This window comes from Gopherus flavomarginatus, unplaced genomic scaffold (genome assembly GCF_025201925.1).
Source record: "Gopherus flavomarginatus isolate rGopFla2 unplaced genomic scaffold, rGopFla2.mat.asm mat_scaffold_67_arrow_ctg1, whole genome shotgun sequence".
NCBI lineage: Eukaryota > Metazoa > Chordata > Testudines > Testudinidae > Gopherus > Gopherus flavomarginatus.
The window spans coordinates 631,642-648,887 of NW_026115140.1; the positions used below are offsets into that span (position 1 = coordinate 631,642).

The 17,246-nt window shown below is 48.1% G+C and overlaps 1 long non-coding RNA gene across 1 annotated transcript; it reads right to left on the reverse strand.

The window, feature by feature from the left end:
* Positions 1-9,178: 9,178 nt before the first annotated feature.
* Positions 9,179-16,637, reverse strand: LOC127042602 (uncharacterized). The gene is made up of 2 exons (XR_007771982.1): positions 16,329-16,637; positions 9,179-9,355 (listed from the first exon to the last, which is right to left on the reverse strand). It is a non-coding gene; the product is annotated as an uncharacterized LOC127042602 (long non-coding RNA).
* Between the last annotated feature and the right edge of the window lie 609 nt (positions 16,638-17,246).

Genomic DNA, 17,246 nt, shown 5'->3' on the forward strand with positions numbered 1-17,246 from the left:
AGGTAATCAAAGAAATCATCTCCAAACACTTGGAAGGTGGTAAGGTGATAGGGAATAGCCAGCATGGATTTGTAAAGAACAAATCATGTCAAACTAATCTGATAGCGTTCTTTGATAGGATAACGAGCCTTGTGGATAAGGGAGAAGCGGTGGATGTGATATACCTAGACTTTAGTAAGGCATTTGATACGGTCTCGCATGATATTCTTATAGATAAACTAGGAAAGTACAATTTAGATGGGGCTACTATAAGGTGGGTGCATAACTGGCTGGATAACCGTACTCAGAGAGTAGTTGTTAATGGCTCCCAATCCTGCTGGAAAGGTATAACAAGTGGGGTTCCGCAGGGGTCTGTTTTGGGACCGGTTCTGTTCAATATCTTCATCAACGATTTAGATGTTGGCATAGAAAGTACGCTTATTAAGTTTGCGGATGATACCAAACTGGGAGGGATTGCAACTGCTTTGGAGGACAGGGTCAAAATTCAAAATGATCTGGACAAATTGGAGAAATGGTCTGAGGTAAACAGGATGAACTTCAATAAAGATAAATGCAAAGTGCTCCACTTAGGAAGGAACAATCAGTTTCACACATACAGAATGGGAAGAGACTGTCTAGGAAGGAGTATGGCAGAAAGAGATCTAGGGGTCGTAGTGGACCACAAGCTTAATATGAGTCAACAGTGTGATACTGTTGCAAAAAAAGCAAACGTGATTCTGGGATGCATTAACAGGTGTGTTGTAAACAAGACACGAGAAGTCATTCTTCCGCTTTACTCTGCGCTGGTTAGGCCTCAACTGAAGTATTGTGTCCAGTTCTGGGCACCACATTTCAAGAAAGATGTGGAGAAATTGGAGAGGGTCCAGAGAAGAGCAACAAGAATGATTAAAGGTCTTGAGAACATGACCTATGAAGGAAGGCTGAAGGAATTGGGTTTGTTTAGTTTGGAAAAGAGAAGACTGAGAGGGGACATGATAGCAGTTTTCAGGTATCTAAAAAGGTGTCATCAGGAGGAGGGAGAAAACTTGTTCACCTTAGCCTCCAATGATAGAACAAGAAGCAATGGGCTTAAACTGCAGCAAGGGAGATTTAGGTTGGACATTAGGAAAAAGTTCCTAACTGTCAGGGTAGTTAAACACTGGAATAGATTGCCTAGGGAAGTTGTGGAATCTACATCTCTGGAGATATTTAAGAGTAGGTTAGATAAATGTCTATTAGGGATGGTCTAGACAGTATTTGGTCCTGCCATGAGGGCAGGGGACTGGACTCGATGACCTCTCGAGGTCCCTTCCAGTCCTAGAGTCTATGAGTCTATGAGTAATCTGTGCCCCCCATAAACCACCTAATCCCCACGGGAACCGCTACAGCCAGGATGTTGGTATCTGTCCCCCTATAAATCTCCTAAGACCTCTGGAACCCTTCCAGTCTGAACGTAGGTATCTGTGACCCCCAGAAATCCCCGAATACCTCAGGAACCCCTACAGCCTGGACTTAAGTATCTGTGACTCCAACGAACCTCCTAAACCACCCAGGACCCCTTCAGCTAGGACGTAGGCATCTGTTCCCCCCTCAACCCCCAATCCCCTCGGGACCCCTAGACCCTGGACGTAGGTATCTGTGTCCGCCCCGATTCCCTAAGCACCCCCATTACCCCTTTAGCCTGGACGTAGGTATCTGTACTCCCACAAACCCCCTAAACGTCCCAGCGACCCCTTCAGCCTGGAAGTCCCTATCTGTGACACCCACGAACCTCTAACCTCCCAGGGATCCCTACAGCCTGGACACAGGTGTCTGAGCACCCCACAAACCCCCTAAGCTCCTCGGGACACATCAAGCCTGGATGTATCTGAGCCCCCAGTGAACTGCCTAATCTCCTCGGGACACCGACAGCCTGTACCTAGGTATCTGTGCCCCCCACAAACCCCCTATAACCCCCAGGACCCATCCAGACTAGATGTAGGTATCTGCACCCCCACAGCCCCCCTGGGACTCCTACAGCCTGGAGGTTTGTATCTGTGCCCCTCATGAAACCCCACGAACCCATAAGCACCTGTAGGGAGGCCTACAGCATGGACTTAGGTATTTGGTGCCCCCCAAAACCTCCTAAGCCCACCAGGGACCCCTATAGCCTAGAGATAAGCATCTGTGCTCCCTGAACCCCATAAGCCCCCCCTGGACCCATCCAGTCTGGACTTAGGTATCTGTGCCCCACATGAACCCGCTAAGCCCCCCAGGGACCCTCCAGCCTGGATGGAAGTATCTGTGCCCCCACAACCCCTAAGTGCCGAGAAACCCCTCCAGCCTGGAGGTAGTTATCTGTGCCCACCAGAAACCGCTTTAGCCCCTCCAGGGACCACTCCAGCCTGAATGCAGATATCTGTGCCCAACACAAACGGCGTAAGCCCCCCCCCCCGGGAACCCTCCAGCCTAAACCTAGGTATCTGTGCCCCCGCAACACACTAATTCCCCCTGGAAGACCTATTGCCTGGAAGTAGGTATCTCTGCCCCCCACAAACCCCCTAAGCCTCCCAGGGACCCCTACAGCCTAGACGTAGGTATCTCTGCCACCCAGAAAACCCCTAATCCACCCAGGGAACCCTACAGCATGGAAATAGGTATCTGTGCCCCCCAGGAACTCCCTACACCCCCCAGGAACCTCTCCAACCTGGACATAGATATCTGTGCCTCCCAAAAAACCCTAAGCCCCCCGGGACCCCTAGAGTATGGAGATAGGTATCTCTGCCATCCGCAAAAACCCCTAATCCTCTCTGGAACCTCTCCAGCCTGGATGTACATATCTGTGCCCCTCCCCACAAACCACCTAAGCCCCCCGGGAGCCCTCCAGCCTGGATGTAGGTATCTGTGCCCCCCCAAAGCCCTTAGCCCCCCCAGAATGCCTATAGCCTGGATGTAGGTATCTGTGTCTCCTACAGTACCACTAAGCCCCCCCCCAGGGACCTCTCCAGGACATACATAGGTATCTGTGCCCCTCACCAAGTCCCTATACCCCCAGGGATCACTGTGCTCACCACAACCCCCTAAGCGTCCAGGGACCCCTTCAGACTGGACGTAGATATTGCTGTCCTCCAGGAAGCCTTTAATCCCCACCAGGACCTCTACAGCCTGGACGCAAGTACCTACGCCCCTCACAACCCCCCTAACTCTAACAGGGTCCCGCCCATACTGGATATAGATATCTGTGACCCTACGAACCTCCGTAAGCCCTCGAGAGATCTCTACAGCCTCCACGTAGGTGCGATGCTCTGTGCATTACCCTGTGTGGCCACATGGTGTCACTGTTGCTCCATGTAGGAAATGCTCTGTGGATTACCCTGTGTGACCATACAGTGTCACTGTTGCTCCATGCAGGAAATGCTATGTGCATTACCCTGTGTGGCCACATGGTGTCACTGTTGCTCCATGTGGGGAAATGCTCTGTGCATTACCCTGCGTGGCCACACGGTGCCACTGTTGCTCCATGCGTGGAAATGCTCTGTGCATTACCCTGTGTGGCCACACGGTGTCACTCTTGCTCCATGCAGGAAATGCTCTGTGCATTACCCTGTATGGCCACACGGTGTCACTGTTGCTTCATGCGGGAAATGCTCTGTGCATTACCCTGTGTGGCCACATGGTGTCACTGTTGCTCCACGGGGGAAATGCTCTGGGCATTACCCTGCATGACCACACAGTGTTACTGTTGCTCCATGCGCGAAATGCTCTGGGCATTACTGTGATGGAGTGGGGACTGTCTGTGTGGGGGATGGGAGAGCAGCGGGTGACTTTAGGTGAGGGACAGGACCTAAGCCTGTAACTTAAGTTAGGCAGCGGGGAGGGGGTCAGCACCTTTGCCCAGGAAGCTGAATAAAGGAAGGGGCTGGCTGGAGGGAGTTAGTTCAGTTTTGGTTTGGAGCTGGGTTGTTGGAATTCAGGGAATCCCAAACTGGGAACTAAGCTTCCTGAACCCCCAGAAGGACTCGATTGAGGGGTCCTGGTTGTGCCCAAAAGCCCTGCTGTATCCTTCATTCCTGTTGGCCAAAAAAACCTTCTGTTTTACTGGCTGGCTGAGTCACTCTGTGTCCCAGGAAGAGGGGTGCAGGGCCAGATTCCACCACACTACGTGACACCCCCTAAGTCCCTCTGGGACCCCTGCAGCCTGGACGTAGGTATCTGTGCCCCCCACCAAACTCCTGAGCCCCCCCCCCCGACCCCCTACAGTCTGGACCTAGATATCTGTGACCCCACGAACTCCCTAAGCCCCCCAGGGACCCCTTGATCATGGACGTAGGTGGAACCCTTCTGCCAGGCTGAACTGATAGCAGCAAGGACTGGGTTCAATACATAGGGGTCCCTTGCCTACAATGTAATGCAAACCAGCTCGAGCCCCCACCCAGTGACATGGGAAAATTTTACATACGCACTCCTAGGTGCCTCAAAGAGGCAATACTTCCCCTCTCGCAAGCACAGAGTCTGGGTGTAGCAGAAAATGTTTAATAACGTGAGATAAACAACATAGCATTAAATTGGGAAAACACCTCAACTAGGCCGTGTCCTTTTCCCTGGGCTCATGAGTCCAGCAATCCCCAAATCACCCCAAGGCTCCAAAGTCCAATATCTCCAACGTTTCAAGAGTCCAGCAACCCCAAAATCACCCACAGTTGCGCAACCCCAGACTTCAAGAGTCTATCTGCAGGGTTTTTCCCACTGCCAGCCTGAGTAGAAAGGGGCACATTATGTGGTCCACTGCTGACTGCTCTGCCTCTCCATGGGATTCTGCTTTTGCCTTCCCCACAAACTGCTCAGCTCGGTCCACCAGCTGCTCTGCCAGCCGACCTGTGTTCTGCTCCAGCTATTCCCCAAAACTGCCAGATTCACCTCACTCCGTGAGACGCTCCCACAAACTGCTCCTGTCTGCCAACTACTGTGTTCTGCAATACAGTTTCAGAGTCCCGCACAAGCTAACACATCTTTTCAGTTATTTTAGCTCAAGAAGCTAGAAATTCAACTTTTAAGAGAATAAAAAATCAATACTGCTATTCAACTGTTAAAAGAAAAAAAGTGCAATTGGTGACTCTAGCTCACCCAAGGAGCCCACTCCCTTGTCTAGTGAGTGCCACTCAACTGATGGTGAGAATCCCTGTCTCAAAGCTGTTTCACAGTTCCTCATCCACACAATCAGGGTGACAACACTCCACATCTCACACCCCAACAACAAATAAACTGGGGATACCATAGCTGCCAAAGTAACCATCCCAGGCTACCGTGGCCGTGTCACGCACGGTGAGTGTGTCTATGCAAACATGATCAGACCCTGAAATCCTTTTCCACACTTGCCATAATTCACCACCAGATGTGAGGGTAGAGTTCATCCTGCTTCTGCTTACAAAGGTATCTGTGCTCCCCACAACCCCCTAATCCCACCAGAACCCATCTAGCCTGGATAATGGTGTCTGTGCTCTCCACAAACCTCTAAGCCCCCCAGGGAACCCACAAGCCCAGATGTAGGCATCTGTATGCCTCACACACCCTTTAATACCCACAGGAACCTTCCAGACTGTAGGTAGGTATCTGTGACCCCTAGAGCCCCACAAAGTCCCTCGGGACCCCTACAGCATGGATGTTTGTATCTGTGACCGAGAAAAACCGCCTAAGCTACCCAGGGCCACCTACCATCAGGATGTAGGTATCTGTTCCCCCCCCCAAACACACCTAATCCCCCCGGAACCCCTCCAGCCTAGATGTAGGTATCTCTGACCCCACGAATCCGCTAAGACATGACAGGACCCCTCCAGCATCGACATAGGTATCTGTGCCCACACAACCCTCCTAAGACCCCCAAAACCCCTCCAGCCTAGACGCAGGTATCTGTGCCTAGCATGAACCCCCTAAGGTCCCTAGGACCCCTCTTGCCTGGATTAATGTATCTGTGCCCCTTACAAACCCCTAACCCCCCCCCCCCCAGGATCCCTATAGACCGGACGTAGATATCTGTGCACCCTCACGAACCCACTGATCCTCCCAGCGACCCCTACAGCATGGAAGTAGGTATCTGTACCCCAAAATTCCCCAAAGCAACCCCAGGACCCCTACAGCCTCGATATAGGTATCTGTGCCCCCGCACAACTCCCTCATACCCCCAGAACTCCTCCAGCCTGGACGTAGATATTTGTGACTTCCAGGAACCCCCAAAGCCCTCCCCAGGACTTCTCCAGTACCTACATAGGTATCTCTGCCCCCCACCAGCATTCTAAGACCCATAGGGCCCCCACCAGCCTGGTTATAGCTATGTGTACGCCACACAAACCCCCTAAGCTCCCCAGGGCCCCCTCCAACCGGTACGTAGGTATCTGCGCAACCACAAACCCTTAAGTCCACCAGGGACCCCTCCAGACCATACGTAGGTTTCTGTGACCCTTACCAACTCCTTAAACCCCCAGGGACCACTACAGCATGGACGTATGTATCTATGCTCACCACAACCCCCTAAGCCATCCAGGGACCTCTCCAGCCCTGACGTAGATATTTGTGCCCCTCATGAAGCCCCTAATGCCCACCAGAATGTCTCCAGCCTGGACGTAGCTATCTGTGCCCCCCACGACCCCTAAGCCCCCCAGGGATCTCTACAGCCTCTACATAGGCGTGATGCTCTGTGCATTACCCTGCATGGCCACATGTTGTCACTGTTCCTCTATGAGAGAAATGCTCTGTGCATTACTCTGCGTACCACATGGTGTCACTGTTTCTCCATGCAGGAAATGCTCTGTCCATTAGCTGGTGTAGTCACAAGGCGTCAATGTTGCTCCATGTGGGAAATGCTCTGTGCATTACCCTGTGTGGCCACACGGTGTCACAGTTGTTCCATATGGGAAATGTTCTGTGCGTTACAGTGCGTGGCCACATGGTGTCACTGTTGCTCCATGGAGGAAATGCTCTGGGCATTACTGTGATGGAGTAGGGACTGTCTGTGTGGGGGATGGGAGAGAGGGGGGTGACTTTAGGACGGGACACGTGCTCAGCCTGTAACCTGAGCTAGGCGGGGGGAGGGGTCAGCACCTTTGCCCGGGAAGCTGGACACAGGAAATGGCCAGCTGGAGGGAGTTGGGTTAGTTCAGTTTCGGTTTTGGTCTGGGTGGTTGGAATTCAGGGATTCCCAAACTGGGAACTAAGTTTCCTGAACCCCTAGAAGGACTTGATTGTGGGGTCCTGCTTGTGCCTCCAAGCTCTGCTGTATCCTTCGCTCCTGTTGTCCAATAAACCTTCTGTTTTACTGGCTGGCTGAGAGTCACTGTGAGTCCCAGGAAGAGGGGTGCAGGACCGGACTCCCCCACACTCCGTGACAGACCCTAAGCCCCTCCGAGACCCCTCCAGCCTGAACTTAGGTATCTGTGCCCCCCACAAACCCCCTAAGCCCCCGAGGGACCTATACAGCCAGAACATTGGTATCTGTACCCCATATAGACTCCATAAGCCCCTTGCTACACTCCAGTGTGCACGTAGGTATATGTGCCCCTCAGAAACCCTCCAAGCCCCCAGGAACCCCTACAGCCTGGACATAGGTATTTGCACTCCCACAACCCCCCTAACCCCCCCCTCCCGGGACATCTGCAATCTGGACGTAGATATCTGTGCCCCTCACGAAACCTCTAACCCCCCCTGGGAACGATACAGCCTGGACATACGTATCTGTGCCCACTCGAACCCCTAAAACCCACTGGTACCCCTACAGCCTGGACATCATAGGTGTCTTTGGCCCCCAAAAATCCCCTAAGACTCCCAGGATGCCTCCAGCCTGGACGTAGGTATCTTTGCCCCCCACTAACCTCCTAAGCCCCCCTGGTAACCCTACAGCCTGGATGTAGGAATATGTGCCCCCCAAGAACCCTCTAAGCCCCCATGGGACCCCTAGAGCATGGAGATTGGTATCTGTGTCCCCCCCAAACTCTCTAAGCCCCCCAAGGACCGCTATGGCCTGGACATAGGTATCTGTGCACCCCAAGGCCCCTAAGATCCCCCGGACCTCTGCAGCCTGGCTGTAGGTGTGACGGTGCTGCCCGTGGGAGCCAGCTCAGCTCACTCAATCAGAGTGAATTGCAAACAAAACAGGGCAGACAAATCCCAAACGCTGCTGGTTATTTCAATACTTAGATTTACCAAGCCAGCACAAAACAGCTTCTGTAGTACCTCACTGGTTACTTAGAAGTTTAAACCACGCAGTTCCCTTAAAGTACCCAGCCTCAGGCCTCCGTCCAGACACACCTGTTAGATATGATGATGATTCCTGAAAATCTTACTTCATCATATAAAAGAAAAGATTCTTCCGATCCCAAAGGATCAGCCACATAACCAGGTTCAATTATAACTTAGATTTTACCTAAAATACATGCTATCGCCAATTCTTATTAACTAAGCTAAAATTTATTAGAAAAGAAAAGAGAGAGAGTGAGTGTTGGTTAAAAGATTAATAGACATATAGACTTGAATTCAATTTTTGAGGTTCAGATACAAAGTAGAGATGAGCTTGTAGTTGCCAAAAGTCCTTTTAGAAATAGTCCATAGGTTATAATCCAATGTCCATATTCAGGGTGGCTCCAGTCAATGACTGGGGATCTCAGTCCTTGTGGCTTAAGGTTTCCCCCTCTTGAAACCCAAAGCAGATCTGAGATGAAGAAGGATCGTGTCCCAGGTTCTTAAACATTTCCAGCAGCCTTTCAGCCTGAGAAAACAATAGGCTTAACTCTTCTTCCAAACATCCTGGCAATTAGTACATCCATCAAACAGTTCAGATACAGATTACCACAACCTTCAAAGAGACACAGACAATAATACTATTTCACTCAAGTATCATCATAAATGTTAATATTCTTTTTTTGCTCTTTGAATTAAAACTAGAGCAATAGACAAGACTTGTTTGCTGACATCACAAGACCTGAGCAAACACCTCCCCTTCTACCTCTAACACTGCAGACTTGCATTTCAAAGCTCTGTTCATTTACATATCTTGTTAACCAGTTTTTAAGGTTCACCCACGGGTCAGGTCAGTCGGTGAGGTGAGTTAATTAACTCTTTCTGGCCCTGTCACCTTTCAATGAGATATTAGATTATACTTATGTCAGGGACTCTAACCCAGACGGCAAAGTTCGTTGTCTGACCGCGAGAGAGACAGGCAACACCAGCAAGGTCCGATCAAAAGCTCTTTATTGACAAGTGCACGCATCAATAGAGAGCAGCTCGTCTCCAGAGAGAACCAGCCTGCTCTTTACATCTTAGTATAAGCCTATATAGACAGTTCCGTCGCATCATAAATTATTCACTGGAGCAACCCACCCCCTTCTTCTAACAACTAGAAACTAGACACCTTTAGTATACATGCATGCCTAAAGTTAGAAACGTAGGGGAGTTAAAAACAAACAAAGAACAAAACCAGGGAGCGAAAACAAGGAGGCTGGGAAACTAGGACTCTTATCAGTTCTTCGAAGGAGCTGCCCGAACACAGCACATCTGGTACTATGCCAGGAATGCAGCTTCTCTCTTATCTCACTTTTTCCCAGCGCTTGTGAGACATGCTGCTGCTTCTCAGTCTTTTCCACTCAGGGATTACCCACAAACCTCTGTTAGCCTGACTTTGGTCAGGTTGGCATAACTGGTTTTGTCTGCTATATCTTTATTCAGGCCTAACAATCCCCCCTTTGTCCCTAGAGGACCATAATGGGACTCTTGGGACACATATCCATTTAACAATTGTACGGGGGAGGCTAGTAAACCATGACCCAAGGTCTGAGTGGAGGTCCTTAAAACTAAACGTGTGATCAAGAGATATAGCATGGAAAACAACAGCAACATTCTTAATAGCTTGTAAATCTTTGTCAATTAAGCCAGAGTGATTAACAGCAAAGCAACATTTTTCCCCAATGCGAGCACAAGCCCCTCTCTAATTCAGCATTCATGGCATTTAGCACACGTCTATTGTGCAAAGTTACTTCTGCTACTTCATCAGTCTTTCGTTGCAACTTTTGGAAAGCGTCTATTAATGAATTAGCTGGTTTTTTCAAGCTCTGCAGAAATATTTACAACTGCTCTCTTGAGCTTAGCCACCGACAATCCAGGAATGAGTGCACGGACAAAAGAGTGGAATCCTGTTTGTCTGACAACTAAGGGATTGGGGGCACTGACTATAAATCAGTTAGGTATACCAAGTGGTCTAATTTCCCAGATGTTTTGGTGAATAATCTAGTCCCATGTGCATCCTCCCCATGGACCCGTCAGGATTCGGTATGTGGAAGCCCACACCCCCCAGTCCAAATGCTTGGAAGGAGCACTGTAAATGTTTACACTTTCACCCAGAAAGTCTTTAGTATATCTCCATGACCACAGATCAGATGGTACTCCTGATGTGTCTGTAAGGGCAGTGGGCCAAGTCTGGTACTCAAGATCACTCCAAATGGCCATCAGCTGGTCATTCAGGAAATTCTGAATCTCCAAACATACTAGATCCCACTGCAATGCCTTCCCAGCCTCAGTGATATTTAATACCATCTTTCCTTGGTGTAGTACTATATTACATTTGTTATTTAACTATTTTCAGGTACTTTTAAAAGGCATTGACATTAATAGCATAGGAGGGGGTTACATTATTAGTCACTGGAATGGTTTCAATACAGGTAAAATTTCCAGTGGCAGAACAAACTCTTCGGGTACTTGTTATTTAAAATCCAATTAGAGAGAGCAATACATGCTGAAGAATTTATCCACAACACAGGGCACAGCCTGTAGAATAAACCCCAAAATCCAATCAATACCACATTCCCAAGCATGGGTCCCTCAAATTTTTTCTGCCAGTGTACAATTCTTTGTTTCTTCACCGGGGTCAGTTCTTAATGTCCTTTCTAGTCAGGAATTCCTGGACTTTAGCAATTTCAGTGGAGTGAGTGTTCCTTCTTCTTTCCCAAAACAGTCTTGGTGCAGCATCGTATAGGGGAGAGGTTACTAGCACATCACCCTGTAATGGTTTTGCTTTTTCTAGAAAAATTCAAAGGCACAGTAGATCTGTCAGTGGATAAGGGAGAGGCTACTAGCACTTCACCTTGTACTTTTTCCCTACTGTCCAGAAGGCACAGTGGAGCTAGAAGGTAAAATAGGCTAATCATCAGTAGGAGAATTCTCCCAATGTGGAGGGGTCTTTTTGCAGTGAGAATCTTGGGTCCAAGCAGTCAGTCTTTGGTACTTCACAGCGGTGTTGGTAGTCATCAGGACTTAAGGGCCTTTCCAGCATGGAGCCAAGGCAGTCTTTCGTTGGTGGACCTTTACATCAATCCCGTCTCCTGGTTCCAAGGAGTGGCAGGGCTGGTAGGGTCTTTGGGTAGCGCTTCCTTACCTGTGAGAAAAAAAACTTAACACATTTCATTAGTGCCTGGCAGTGTTTTTCAGATCTCATAGCTGCATGGGCAAATTCAAGCCCTCCTTTTCCTGGTTGTTAACCAAGTCTTAACTGTGAGCAGTGTCCTTGAATGGAGTCAGTGTCTTATCTATAGCCTGAACTTGCTATTTTATTTTATTTTATTTTTTCAGTTAATTCATTCTGTTCTTTGTGCTTCTTCCTTTCTTGGCTTCTTTTAACCTGCAAAGGAAACTTTCACTTTTTACTTATACACCTTTTTCCCAACAATGAACACCTACACATTGTCATTATACAGTACATTAGTCTTATTATTTAATATATGCCACACACACCCTTTTACTAAAATAACCTTATTACAGAGCTTTCGAGCAACAAGCCAGGACAAGCACACCCACTTTGAGGAGTTCACTCAATACAACCTCTAGTCCAATAGCCTTCCACCATCCCCAGCCCTCTGGCTAGAAATCTGAGGTAGCCAGAAAGATCCCATGTACAATATGGGGAGTGGGTTAACTTTTCATGTCCTTGCTTTCAAAGACTGTTGGTATGCAAATTTTAACAACAATTTTTGCAATTAACAATTTGACCAATAAAGTTTCTTTTCCTTACTTAAGGAAATGCATTAGACTTTAGTATATCACATTCTCCTGATTTATCTAAACACTTTGTATTCCAAGTTGAACAAAACAAGTATCTGCATTTTAATTTAACCTTTTTGTTTGCTTTTAAACTAGATTATTTTATAAAAATATTAAACACAAAAATTCCGGCCACAAGACAAACACCACAAGACAGAACATAGAACACAAAACATAATTTCTATTGTGCCAGTAAATGCATGGTACGTTGAATGCTGTTTAGCTGGCATCAGTTTTCTCTGATTATCTGAAAGACAAAAAAACAGAGGTCTACCCCTTCTGGGCACACAATCATTGCTTAAAATAGACAAATACCCTTCTTGATTTCAGGAAAAACAGAGGAATTATCCCATATTTTATGTGTTTCATAGGCAGCCCAGGTTTCAGTGGCTCCTACCTTATCAGTTAGATAATTTGCATGAATACAGATGCTTTCTGGCTTGCTTTTTACTTTTAACTCTTGCTTTCAAACACTGAAAGAAAACATCACTACTTATAGTGCCCTTACAGCCTAATAAAATTTCAATTACATAGCACTATATACATTCTTCAGCTAATTTAACTAAATTCTAAATGATTGCAATTAACAATTTCTTTGCCTCAATTTATTTACAAACATTTCAAAGACACCAAGAACTTTCCTCTTTAGCATTTTTACAAAGTTCAACTGCTGTTTCCTCCAGCAACTACAGAGTTAACTTCTCACTCTCCCTTAAATCACTTGCTTGTCTCCCAACAGCCACTTTTATCAACTCAAATCACAATTCCAAGTAAGCTCTGGGTATTTGAAATCCCCATGCTTACACTTACTTACTCCTTCCTTCCACTACACCCTTAAAGTTTTCTAACCTGTTTTCCAATCTCTCTGTCTGTTGCCTGCCCGCCTGGGCCCGATCCTGCTTTTCTCACTGAACCGTCCCTTCCATAGGCACCAACTACTTCCACTACCAGTTTAGCTAGGAGGGTGGGCTTCTCAACTAGCCCCCCACCCCTCCTGGTCTCTTCCCTTAAACATTCTTACTCACAAGACTACCCGAGTCCTCCTTCATGAGGCTTGCCACCTAGACGAAGACACATGGCCCATTGGGCAAAGGCCATTTACTTAACATATAATTTGAAGGACTACTCTTAGAGGGTTTACCCAGAGACTCATTCATCTGTTTGACACTTAAACAGAAAAGAGAATTACACAGAGAGCAGAGGGAATTACAGTCTAAGCCAGACTTTCCCACTTCTATACACTGACCGCTACAGGGGACAGGACAGAAGGATCTCAATTTAACCTCAGAGCTGTCTCGCACACATGGCTTCCACTCCGAGGAATTACGAACAAGAGGTTCAGTTCCACCCACACTCCTAACACCCAAATGAACAGAGAAAAAAAACAACAACAGTAACGGGTTAAATAGAACAGAACCAGAACCAGATAGTGTTTCCTTATCCTATTAGGACTCACTTTTACTCATGCAGTTCTCAGCATATAACACCAACAGTACCAAGCAAAGCAAACACAAAATAACAAGGGTAAAACAAATAGATGGTGCAAATTCTGCAGGGCTCCCCCCTTCTTAATTGCTCACCAAACTGTGACAAATTTCTGTTACCAATCTATCCCTCATGTCAGATGATCAGGCTGACACTACAGGATCGTTGGGGGAAGATAAAGAAAACACACCATATAACTGAATTTTAAAGCTTCATTAATAAAATAATAAAACAACAACGGAGAGTGTTGGGAACGCTCCCACATCACTCAGGAAAATATTAATGCCCCAAGCCCGAAGCTCCTTTCATACTTACACACGTACGTCCAGACTGGCCACTTCTGTGTATAATGTTCAGAGGAGGGGGAGAGGTGGAAGGGAGATTATCCTGTATACAGCTTGTCCAGAATTTCCAACATGCTTCTGCTCTTCGGAGGGCTTTTCTTTTACACCCTGGAATCTCCTGCGGCGTCTCTTTCAGAGATTCCAGTCCAGGTCGGCTGCCTGTGGCTTCTTTGGTGTCACCAAGCCACACCGACTCCAGGGTCACAAAGGCACACTGTTGGATCTTACTGGACAGTTAAGCTTTGCAAATGTAATTTCAGTTCTGTAACTTGTATTTCCTTTGCTTCGCCTCTGTCTATATTTTTTCCTTCACAGCCAGCTGGGGCCGAAAGCAGCCCCTCCCTGCACCAAGCACAGTCCGCGCCGATTCCTGACCCTGAACGCAGAGCACCCCCCTCCTTCCATCCCGGGGCCAAGATGATTTTTAAATTAACCCGTTCCTTATGTCTTTTTCTTTCTTTTTCTCTTTCCCATTAAACATTCTAGTAGCAATGCTAACTACTTCAGACAAACTTTTCCCTTGCGTACCATCTGGATGCTTTCTAAATCTTTTGCAATATCCTTTGCACATTGTGACATGAAAACCATTTTAACCATCTCCTTTCCATGATCAGTTTCAGGATTTAAATTCCCATGCTTTTTAACTTCACAAATCAGTCGAGCACAAAAGTCAGAGAGGTGCTTATCTGGATGCTGAACACAAGCAGTCACCTTGCTCCAATTTGGAGTAGCCTCCTCTGCATCTCTAATACCATTCAAAACAGCTTTTAAAAATCCATCCAACTTTGTCTTTTGAGCTGGATTATTGGGATTCCAGTTAGGGTCAGTAATTAGCCAAGGTGCATTCAAATGAGCTGCAGATTTTTCTTTTACTTTTTGTCTTTCATCTTCTGTCATGAGAGTATCTAATAACTGATTTACATTTGCCCAAGTGGGCACATGAGTGAAAAAGATTGTGCAGAACATTCTTTCCACTGCCTCAGGATTGTCTCATAAGTGAGGCATAGTGCACTGCCAGTGAAACAAATTTGAAGTTGCAAACAGGGTATGGGTAAAACCATCTCATGTTCCCCAGCAACCAGTAGAACCAGATAAGTTCTCAATGAGGCTTGTAATATCAGAGGTGTCTCAGAAACATTCTCTCTCATGGAGTTAAGTAACCTAGTGGGGGTCCACAAGGGCAAGGACAAGGGCTGCTGTAATATTGGGGGTGTTTGAAAAGCAGTCCCTGACCAAGTTTGCAAAAGGCTGGCTGGAGGCTGCACAGAGGGGGTGAGGCTGCCTGATTCCTCTGAAGATGAGGGAACATCACTCTGAGCTCCCCCTTGATTCTCCTCTGTCCCTGAACTGTCCCTAACCTCCTTTTGAATCCTTGCACTCCATCAGACGGGGAAGAACAGGAACAAAATTGTCCTCCTCCCGGTGCGGCTCTGGTGCATATGGTGGGTGATTTTTTTACAAGAGCTCTCCATACAAACAGCTTCAAAAGCTACCCATCCCTCCATGGGTTTATAATTATACCATACAAACAAGTAATCCATTTGTCTCGGCCTAAGATCAACCAAAATATCCCTTAAGGAGTTCCTCCTATCTGTGGAAAAGGTTTCACCCACCGGCCAGTCTCTAGTTGGGGACAAATGAAAGGTAAATGATGGCCATTGGATCCAACACAGATTTCTCATCTTAAATTTAACTAGATCAGCTGTCTCAGAAATCTCTTTCCAATCTCTAAGTATCAGAGACAACGGGGCATCCCCCGGGCACTTACTGCCAACTTGTCTCATTTTAATGAAGGGACTCTAACCCCTCTTCATGAAGGGACTCTAACCCCCACCTCCCCACGTCGAGCTCTCGCTTACCTCTCCAGGGACTTGAACACCTGGACTGAGACTCAAACCCAGGCTGGGACTCTAACCCAGACAACTTGGATCCTGTGCAAACCTGGACTGGGACTCTAACCCAGACCTGGACTGGGACTCTAACCCAGACCTAAGTAGTCAGGGACTCTAACCCTGACAACCTGGACCCTACTCAATGGGTAGGTGGACGTTGCTGGATTTCCAAGAGTTTCAGCTGGTTCACAGAACACGCCTTATAGCCAACGCAGAGATCAGATCACCAGGCAAGGCTCCTCTAAACTGGAGGATGCGCGCTGCGTTGCCTCAGGGTCCGATCCCCCGCCGGAGAGTCAGACGGGTCCCGGCGGAGTCGCCAAAGATGTCAGGGACTCTAACCCAGACGGCAAAGTTCGTTGTCTGACCGCGAGAGAGACAGGCAACACCAGCAAGGTCCGATCAAAAGCTCTTTATTGACAAGTGCACGCATCAATAGAGAGCAGCTCGTCTCCAGAGAGAACCAGCCTGCTCTTTACATCTTAGTATAAGCCTATATAGACAGTTCCGTCGCGTCATAAATTATTCACTGGAGCAACCCACCCCCTTCTTCTAACTACTAGAAACTAGACACCTTTAGTATACATGCATGCCTAAAGTTAGAAATGTAGGGGAGTTAAAAACAAACAAAGAACAAAACCAGGGAGCGAAAACAAGGAGGCTGGGAAACTAGGACTCTTATCAGTTCTTCGAAGGAGCTGCCCGAACACAGCACATCTGGTACTATGCCAGGAATGCAGCTTCTCTCTTATCTCACTTTTTCCCAGCGCTTGTGAGACATGCTGCCTCTTCTCAGTGTTTTCCACTCAGGGATTACCCACAAACCTCTGTTAGCCTGACTTTGGTCAGGTTGGCATACCTGGTTTTGTCTGCTATATCTTTATTCAGGCCTAACAATTATAATGTCACAGTCTCGGTGAGTTGACTGCTGCAGCTCCCCGTAGACTCTGCCTGCGCCTCTCACCGAGCTGGAGTACAGCAGGCGAGGGGAGAGCACTCAATGTATTGCATCTACACTAGACGCGATATATCAACCGCTGCTGGATCGATCGCTGCCCACCGATTCGGCAGGTGGTATAGACATACCCCGAGTATCTGGTGATCGGAGCTGGACCCCCGAGGGGGACACATTGAAGGAACTCAGGGGTTAAGGTGCCTCTATTGTCAACTGTCAGGGCTGCTGTGGCTCAGAGGAGGGTGCCTGACTGCCTGGCAGGCTTAGGCGCCGCAAGCCTTGGAGGTGGGAGAAGTGAAGCGGCCACGGCATGCTCGGGGTGCTCGTGCTCGGAGCAGGGGTGAGCTCGGGCGAGGGGGGTGCCGCAGGGCAGAGCAGGAGAGTTGCCACAAGAGGGGAGCCTCAGGGTGGAGGGGGGAGCTGCCACGGGTGGGGCGCCTCAGGGCAGGGGTGCGGGGGGGGAGGGTGCAAGGTGGAAGTTTCGCCTAGGGCATGAAACTTCCTTGCAACGGCCCTGCCCCACGCCCTGCCTGCAGC